This window comes from Vicia villosa, unplaced genomic scaffold, assembly GCF_029867415.1.
Source record: "Vicia villosa cultivar HV-30 ecotype Madison, WI unplaced genomic scaffold, Vvil1.0 ctg.004681F_1_1, whole genome shotgun sequence".
Taxonomy (NCBI): Eukaryota; Viridiplantae; Streptophyta; class Magnoliopsida; order Fabales; family Fabaceae; genus Vicia; species Vicia villosa.
The window spans coordinates 103,317-113,319 of NW_026706491.1; the positions used below are offsets into that span (position 1 = coordinate 103,317).

At 31.0% G+C, this 10,003-nt stretch overlaps 1 long non-coding RNA gene across 1 annotated transcript; it reads left to right on the plus strand.

Annotated features, from left to right (window-relative positions):
• The first annotated feature begins 3,254 nt into the window (after nt 1-3,254).
• On the plus strand, nt 3,255-5,315 carry LOC131642240 (uncharacterized). Its single transcript, XR_009295813.1, has 4 exons — nt 3,255-3,608; nt 3,864-4,149; nt 4,808-4,893; nt 5,004-5,315. It is a non-coding gene; the product is annotated as an uncharacterized LOC131642240 (long non-coding RNA).
• Nucleotides 5,316-10,003: the final 4,688 nt, after the last annotated feature.

Below are 10,003 nucleotides of genomic sequence, written 5' to 3' on the forward strand. Positions count from 1 at the left end.
ATTCAGAGGCTTAGAACAAGGGTGTCGCTTAGGACCGGAGAGACGATCCGTTGGTGGGTTGATGTGAAAACCGACCATGATACTGAACAAATAATGGACGGAACATACGACATTGTTTTAACCGCTATAATTTCATAGATTTTAATTGTTTGTTGTGTTATTAGGTAAAAATTTATTTCTAGGCCTAATGTTTGTTGTTTGTTGTGTTGTTTGTTGTTTTGTTTGTTGTGTTGTTGTAATCCATCTAATTAATGAAAAAAAGTCCATTTCATTGAAAAAGTAAATCACAAATATCATTGCAACTAAAAACTATGTTGTGGAGCTAGATCCACGATTGGGATATTTGTTCCTATTATGTCCTACCTCACGACATATACTACACTTCCTCTGCATTTTTTCCGTGGCGTCCATCTCGGTTCTAATACGCCTGCTGTTTGGTCGACCGCTTTTATTCCGACGCATTAAATCGTTATGCCAAACTGTTTCCCCCTCGTACACAGGCCAATATGCCTCCATTGCTACCACCGGAAAGTAATTGTCGTATACGTTGAGCAACGTTGATACCTTGTAAATTTCTGATACCAAAGATAATGCATCAAAGTGAGTATGTGAACATGCTGCAATGACATGGGAGCAAGGCATGCGATATGCTTGAAATTGGCCACAGTCGCACCAACGACCTGGGATTGAGACGCGATACTGATGTCGTGGAAGCCCCTGGTTATGGTCAATTGTTTCTTTTACACTGAAGGTGTGGCCGTGACGGTCGAACTCTGTCACTCGATGAGTGTTACCCTTGGCAGATTTTTGTTGTATATATTTCATGCAGACATCGCTGTATACCTGTTGTGTTTGCAACACTGAATTCCACCGCTTACCTCTTGTGGCGAACAAAGTTGCCATCCGAAAATACGTAGCACTAACCAAGGCAGTTACAGGTAGGTTTCGTATGCCTTTGAAAACCCCGTTCATTGATTCCACAAGATTTGTAGTCATGTGGCCCCACCTAGCCCCATCGTCGTATGACCTAGTCCATCTCGCTCTGTCAATGTTGTCAATCCACCTCCCTGCATCTGGATTTGTCAACGCTATTTCTCGGCGGTAGTATTGAAATCCAGGTTGGTTTAAGGCATACCCCGCGTTCACCAAGTGGTTCTTCAAAAATTTATCTTTGATCTCTCTCATAAAATTTTGTGCTATATGCCTAATACAGTAGACATGCTTAGACGGGGGGTTGTGCCAACCATTTGCCGGATTGTTGTATGCGCTGTCAATTGAAGCGTGCCTGTCCGAAATCAAACAAAGATTAGGTTGTGGAGCAACTCTAGCTCGGAGATTCTTCAGAAAGAAACTCCAAGCAGCAGCTGTTTCTCCTTCTACCAGAGCAAAGGCTATTGGAAAAATGTTGTTGTTTCCATCCTGCGCGATCGCCATCAGCAATTTTCCCTTGTATTTCCCATACAACTAGGTTCCATCAATTTGAATCATCGTCTTGCTAAAACCAAAACCGATGATGCATGGTCGAAACGCCCATAACAGTCTATGGAAGATTCCATTATCTTCGAGAGGGGTTCCGTCTTGGGATTGTGCCGGCAGTGTCTCCAATATAGTAACAGTCCTAGGTGAATACAATTGCAGTGCAGCCAGGTAGCGAGGAAGTTGTTGGCATGATTCTTCCCAGTTGCCGTAGACCTTTTCAGTTGCTTTCTGCTTCGCTAACCAAGCCTTTCTGTACAAAGGTCTATACTTGAACACAGAAACGCAATGGGAAATAATTGTCTTCACCTTCAGTGATGGGTCAGTTTCGACGAGAGGAATGATGGTATGACATATCACACTTCCAAGAACTCCATGCGGGGAGCTCTTCCAAATCAAACTTCCAAGAACTCCATGTGGGGAGCTCTTCCAGATCACCACCACTAACCCCCGACATAGGCATACAAGAAGAATACCCGCCATACAACACATTCGACCAACCAACATCACAATACCCCAACCAACCATTAAACTTCAATACACCACCACAACCAATCTATTTTAACCAAACCGAATCCACCACCGACTTCCAAAATCCAAACTTCCAGGCCGCACCCACTAGGAGAAATTTCAACCCACCTAGACAAAGCTTTGACGGCGCCGCGGGCACCCGCCTTTCCTTTAGCGGGAATTCTAGAGGTCAAGGACGACTCACCGATTTTTTAGACCCGGAATGCATTGAGGGGCCGTCGACTCAAACACAAGATGAACCAAATAGAGGGGGGCGTCGCAGGAATAGGGGAGCACTACCAACTCGTGACCCTTCTACACGACCTATTAGACAACCTGAATGCGGATCGTACCATGGTCCACGTGGCGCTCAATAGGAATTTTATTATTATCGTTAATATATTTTGTGTTGTTTTTAATTTTAATGTACCTTTTTAATTATGATTAATGGCTAATGTGTTTGGTAATTTTTTATTTATTGGTATTATTTTTCCAACCTAAAAAAAATAAAAAAAATAAAAAACAGCTAAAAAAATAACATAAAAAAATTGAAAAAAAAATAAGGAAAAAAAACAACTAAAAACATAATATAATAAAAATTGAAAAAAATAAATAAGGGGGGGGTGTTGTCGCCAGGGGGTGGCGACAACACCTGTTTTTTGAACGAAGGCGCCAGGCCCATTGGCGACGACGTATTGGGTTTAGTGTTGTCGCCACCCCCCTGGCGACAACGTGGTATTTTAAAAAAAAACATTTTGGTAATTTTTTTGAAAAACTTGTTATTTTTGAAATCTATTAACAATATATAAAATTTAAAATACCTGGAATTACCATGTTTACCCAAACTGATTTTAAGCTAAACTAATCTAATAATTGGGGACGGCTTAGTCATTTTGTTAAATACTTGAACATGGTTGGTTGTAATTCAAAAGTTGCTGACATGGCGTCACTACAAAATTACTGAATCATTAAATTTTCCCTTATTTTATAAATTTTTTAAATCTCCTTATTTTATTAAACCAACTTTTCCCACATTTCATGCATTGATCATAACAAAAAGCTAATAAATACAGTTTTCAAATTTTAAATTTCACCTTGAGAAATGAAAAACCACTTCCCACTTTTCTAAAAAGTCACTTTCCAACTTTTCATTTGGGAAAATGAAAAGAATGCATCGTTTGAATGTGAAAATAGAAAATCCTAAACCATTCATCATTATATATATTATCTTTCTCCACAAACTACCATCTCACTAAATAAGCCAAAACTCTTTCTCTTCCACCCTTCCCAAGATTCATTCAATCTCTCTCTTCTCTACAATTTCAACCTCCAACCATCTTCTTCTTAAATCTTCTCCATTTTTAGTTTCCCTCTGTTTCGTCATCATCAAATTTTTAGTTTCCCCTATTCCGATTTGGTTTTTGGATCTTAAGGCACTGATTATGGGTCGGTTTTGGTTGTTGGTATGGGCATAGAGGGAAACATATTACCACATTGAAACACAGATCTCTCTCATCTTATTTTCATTCCTCCTATCACTCACCACAAGATCTGAATCGGTTTTATCAGCCAAAGCTTCCTTCACTTCAATCTCAGTTCTTTGCCAATCACCAAGATTGCATGTACGTTGTTGTTTCTTTCTTCTCTCTCGCTTACTAATTTTCATTCTCCTTTTGTTTTAATTTGGATAAATCTGATTTTTTTGTTTCCAACATCACCACTAATATTCAGAAATTCGGAAGAAGGTAGGTCTAAACCATAATTTGTTTTTTCTCTATTTTTTGGATTTGTTCTCACCGAAATTCGGTTTTGAAAAAACATCAAGACACTGTATCTGATTACATGCGTTCTAACCGTATTTTTTGTTTTTATTGTAGTGACCAAATTGCTTTATGATTTCATCTAAGATCCACCATTGATTTTTGGATTCAAGCTTACTGTGTGATAATAAAGACCGCAGACGGATTGAAGTTTTGATTGAAGCTGGATGTACCAATCTTTCTTTTAAGGTTGATTCTAGGCAATATTTGAAAAATGGTTGCATTTGCTTGCATATCAGAAACCAAAAAGAGGATTATTTTTTAAGGGAGATTATGTTCTGTCGGTGTCGGATTTGCTCCAACCTGCAATGCAACTGAGATCTGTGTTAACCAAATTCTAAAGGTATATATATATATATATATATAATGTTCCAGTTTTATTATTACTATTATTGTAATTGCAGTTTAATTGTTGTTCAAATTTCTCCATGGATGTTTTTAGACTCATTTTTATGTAACAGCCAAACTTGATGTATGATTTATACGCGATTGTTGTGCATAACAAATCCACAGCTAATTCAGGGAATTACTTTAGCTATGTGCGTTTTGATGAAAAAGCATGGCATTTGGTGGATGACTCTAAAATAAAGTATCAATGAAAGTTTCTTCCTATAGTATAGCTTTCCTGTTATACATATTTATATAGGTCGTGTTTGAAAATAAAATGAGTCATTATATGATTCATTCATTGGCTCTTACATTTTTAATTAGAGAAAGTGATTTTTGAAAAGTTGTAAGTTGTATACATACTTTAAATTTTCAAATTTAATTTACTACTATAAATTTCATCTTTTATTTTTTTTCTTTCAAAAGTTTCAGGTGATGGCTGATAGGGAGAAGAAATTATTGATTCTATTTTTTTCTTTGGCTATTGTTTCAATCTTTAAAGATATTCATGTTAGATTATTACTACTGGGTATTCTGATTCTTTTTCTTTATTTTATTCCTAAGCTCTTAAAAGCTTAAATTCTAATGGCAATAAGTTTTATATTTTATTTCAGGTTATGATAGCCAACAACCAATTCTTAGGCAATCTCTTTGGCAAATATATATCAGTTTGAGTTTACAGATTTATAGAGTAGATTAAGTAGGTGTTTGGAAAATCATTTACAGACATTTCTCAAAGTATATAATTTCTATTTAGGTGTGGTGATTACAGCGCACTCTTTCATATTCTGATTTGGCTTACAATTACAGTCATTGAGGCATGGAGCAGCTGGTTGCAGTGTGCTGTTCCGGGAGTTCAGAGGAAGGATCGCGTTGGGTTGTAGTCGGAGGTGAGATGCAGCGTCGACAAAATCTTCCGTTGTTTTCTTATTTGCTCCAGTTTCTTCTCTTCTTTGTTTTTGTTTCAAATCTGTTTGTTTGAATTAAATAACAAAGTTTATGTTTTTCATAAACTTTGCAGTTAACTGTTATGTTGTTGTTCTCTTGCATTGGTAGAATGATTTGGGACAAATTTGTGATACTTGCAATGGTATATGAGAGTGTTGTTAACAGGTTGTGAATGGTGTGAAGGTTGTATCTTTCTGTTCCATTTTTCCAATTGCTTACACTTATACCTATAAGATATAATGTTAAGTGTTTATCATATAAGCTATAAACTTAATTACTTAAATAAATATTCATCATGTGCTGATTTCAAAATTCTTAAATCATGTAATAGGCAGTCAAAACATATTTTGATTACGACAATTTGACCCTCTTTTACTCTTTTGTTATGCCCTATAGATTTATACCTATGTGTGTTGATAGAATGTGTCCATTTCAGATTATATCAACAGCAGACTCTATAGATTATAAGTTTTATTTATAAAAAAATGTTAAAATCTAAAAACTTTCTTAGTACTTTTGATTACAATGATATAGGACATGTCCGATAATAATAATTTTGATTACAATAATACTTTCTTAAACTTTTCCATTCTTCTTAATGACTCCGCTTTTGGAAAGATTTTGTGTAAAAATTATAGTGATTTGGAGTTGATGATGAAGATACGATGGTTTTGTGTTGTTTTTGGAAAGATTGATTTGTTCACTAACCAAAGATGAGAACGTGTATCTGATTTTTAATTTTTTTAATAATAATAATAATAATAATAATAATAATAATAATAATAATAATAAATATACAAAAAAATCTATCTAAAATAGAAAAAAGCTAATTTCTAATATAATGATAGTAATAAAAATTAAAAACAAGATAAACTCTAATACTTAAAAAACATGTGATATCTAATTTACATTTCTTTGATTTTTCTCTTAATAATAATTTTTTTAAAATAATAAGATTTTTCTTACTTTTTTCATAATTTTTAATAATAATTTTTTTCATAATTTATAATAATAAATTTTTCCGAAATAAATTAGTAATAAACAATTTTTTTCTTAATTAGTATAATAATATATTATTTCCTTAATCATTTACGGGTTCTAATTTTTAGATAACAAAAAATAAACATTATTTTTATAACTATTTTGAATTTTTAAAATAATATATTAATTATATTGTTTACTGTTATTAAATTAAATTCAATTCAATTCAATATTATATAAAAACGTTAGTTTATTTTGGAATTATAAACCAATATTAAATATAAACTAAATTAAACTAAACTAAATTAAATTGTAACATTAATTTTAATTTGGTTTATTTTTAATTACGTAAAAAATTTAATATTAACTGAACTAAATAAAAATGTTTGTTTGTTTTATATAATAATTAATAATGTAACAATTTAACGTCAAATATTCTGATGAAGGGGTATCATGAGGGACTAAAACAATTAAAAAATAAAAGCCACATTAAATATCCTGAAGACTGGGTATCATGAGGGACTAAAACAATATAGAATCTTCAAATGTTAGGTGGCGAATCCAAACTTTATTTTTAAAGAGAATTTTTCAAACCTCGCCCATTTGGCAGAGGGAAAAATAACTATTATCCCTATATTTGTTTACTTAATTATTTCCTTGATTTTCAAAAAAATCTCTAAGAAATTATTATAAATAATTAATTTAATTTTTAGTTATTATCTTTATAAATTATTATCAAGCATAAATTTTCTTATATAAATTTTAAAATATTATTATTAGTTACATTTTTTAAAAAATTTATTATATTTTATTTAAAATTATTCAATAAAATATCAAATCTTTTAAAATTTTATAAATTTTATAAATTTTGTAGAGTTAAACTTCTATTATGAAATTCTCCTTGACAAAAAAGATAGAAAAATATTCATTAAATTGAAATTTTAAAATACCATGAGTGTAGATATTAATTTAAAACTGAAATTTGACGGAAAGCTATAATATATTATAGGTTTGTAAAAATTTTAAATATGATATAATAAGAAGAATTTAAAACTGATATTTGATGGGAAGCTGTTACAAATTTTAGGTTAGAAAAAATTGACTAATATTTAAAAGTAATGTTTTTGAATTGGAAAAAATGATTTTATTCAAATTTATAGTATTAAAATTAACTCATCTGGATTCAACTGAGTTTTGTTAACTCATCTAAATTCACGGGTAGATGTAAACGTATCTATGAGATACCAGTTGAATACTTCTCATTTTAATGTCCATCTTTTAAATATTTCTTTGGCCGCTGTTTTATATAATTGAAGTTAGATAATAACTTGTACGATTTATTGTAAGCACGAATTAATATTTAAAATTTGGTGCATATTATTAACATATATTTGTAACTTTTGAGAAAATCTTTGATTTTATGCCGGATTTTTCCAAATACCGGTGTAAAATAGTAAATTTTGGAAAATCGTGGATTTTATATCAACTTTTTAATAACCGGCATAAAATGTAAGAACATCAAATTTTTTGAAAAAATTGATACACTATTTTTTAAATAACTATTTGAAATAACAAAATTAATACAATTAGAATAAGTTACAAATAAGTTACAAAATATTTTATATTTTTTAAACGTAGAAAAGTTTACTGTTAACTTATTTTATAAACGTAAATAAATTATAAATATTTTATAAAATGAAAAATACTATTGTTGATACACTTATATTAATAAAGGGAAATAAGTTACAAATATTTTGATAAATTAGAAAAAAAATATTGTTGATACAATTATATTTATAAGCTGGAATAAGTTTTAAGTATTTTTATAACCGGGAAAAAGCTATTGTTGATACCCAAGAGCACTTGGGTGAGATGGCAAGGATCTCTTCCAGCTTAACCAGAGGTCCTGGGTTTCGATACAGTTGATTTTATAAACCGGAATAAATTACCAATATTTGTATAAACGGAAATAATCAACTATTGATACAATTGATTTAATAAACGGGAATAACTTAGATATATTTTTATAAACGAAAATAAGTCTATTGTTGATACAAATATTTTTATAAACGGGAATAAGCTACAAATATTTTTATAAACAAAAATAGTCTATTGTTGATACAATTTTTTTTATAAACGAAAAAAGACTATTGTTGATACAACTATTTTTATAAACGAAAATAAATTACAAATAACTTTATAAACGGAAAAAGTCTACTATTAATACAATTATATTTATAAACGTGAATAAGTTAAAAATATTTTTATAAATGCGAAAAAATATATTGGTGATACCATTATTTTTATAAACCGAAACAAGTTACAAATATTTTAATAAACAAGAAAAATCTACTAATTATTTTTATAAAATTATTTTACCCAGCGTTGGTTCAAATAAGTGTTTTTATAAACGGGTTCTAAGTATTTTTATAAATATAAAAAATAAGTATAAGTATAATGTTGTTATATTACTTTAATCAATTCATAAAGGTTGCTACATATTTTTTTGTTTATATTTGTGATTATGTCAATGTTTATGATCCGTAAAACAAATTTAAAAACTGACAAATGAAATATTGCGACGTGTAATTATTGTTTTAGTTAAAGAGCTAAAATCTGGATGTATTATTAGCTCTTACATCGTTAACTATTATTTAACATACTACATGTTTAATTTTTATTCCCATTGTCATCCAATTAATATGTGTATTGTTTATATATATACGGAATAACTTCATAAGATAAATCTTATCCACGTAATATTAAATCCAAACGGTCCCGTGCGATAGCACGCGTATCCCGCTAGTTTTTTTTAAAAAATATGAATATTCAAAAAAAATTCCCTTTATGTATTATTATAGATGAAAATAACATAAAAAAAACAAATCACAGAATAATGAATGATAAATAAAGTTGTGGAAGAGGATAGTATGGAGAACAGCAATAGTAAAATAAACAAAAGAGTACACAGAATGAAAGCGTAATACTGGAAACCGGTTCGTCATTTTTCAATAACGGCGGTGGCGCCGCAGTCAAATATTACCAGCTACACGGGTCATCCGTACCCATTCTCCTTAATTTATTACTCTATAAATAAATATTCAAAACCCAAACAGTCATAAATCATAATAACCCATTCATTCCATTACTTGTTGACGAAACCGTTTTATTTTACAATCGGATTCAAATTCAACCCGACCCGAATCAATTTCAGAGTGAGCAAAGATGATACGGGTGGCGATCGTGGCGGAGGTGATGGAGGAGTACATGGCGTTGTTAGCAAGGGTGGTGGAGCAGATGTTCCGTACTGCCCCTATCCCTCGACGGGTTCGTTTTCTGATCCTCCATAGTCTTCCATTTGTTTCTTCTCAACACAGGAGGATTCAAATTCATTCACATTAGCTTCAGTTATGGTTCATTTTCTTCTTCAGAATTTTGTTTTTGTTTTGTGTGCCGTTGAGATTGTGACCTACCCCACCTGTAAAATATTGGGTTTTTTTTTTCTATAACAGAAGGATTGACTTAGCCTCTGACGAATTTTACATTTTTTTTCATTTTATTTTAAAATTGAGGTTTATGCAATGTAAGTAGTACTACTGTGTAGTAATTCACGGTGATTGTTGTGATTTATTGGTAGCGTGTAACGACCGATGAGTTGGGTCCTGAATCTTCTTGGTGATTGTTGAAGGATTTTTTTTATTAAAAAACTTGTGCAATTCTTAAAATACCTTTAAAAATCGAAAAATATATTTCTGGTGTGCACAATTTTTAGATTGTATTTACGTAAAATCGGAAATATACTTCTTTTATAAAAGGAAATATATTTTCGATTCCGGACAAAGATGTATATATCATCTTGAAATTTTACCGCCCCACACCAA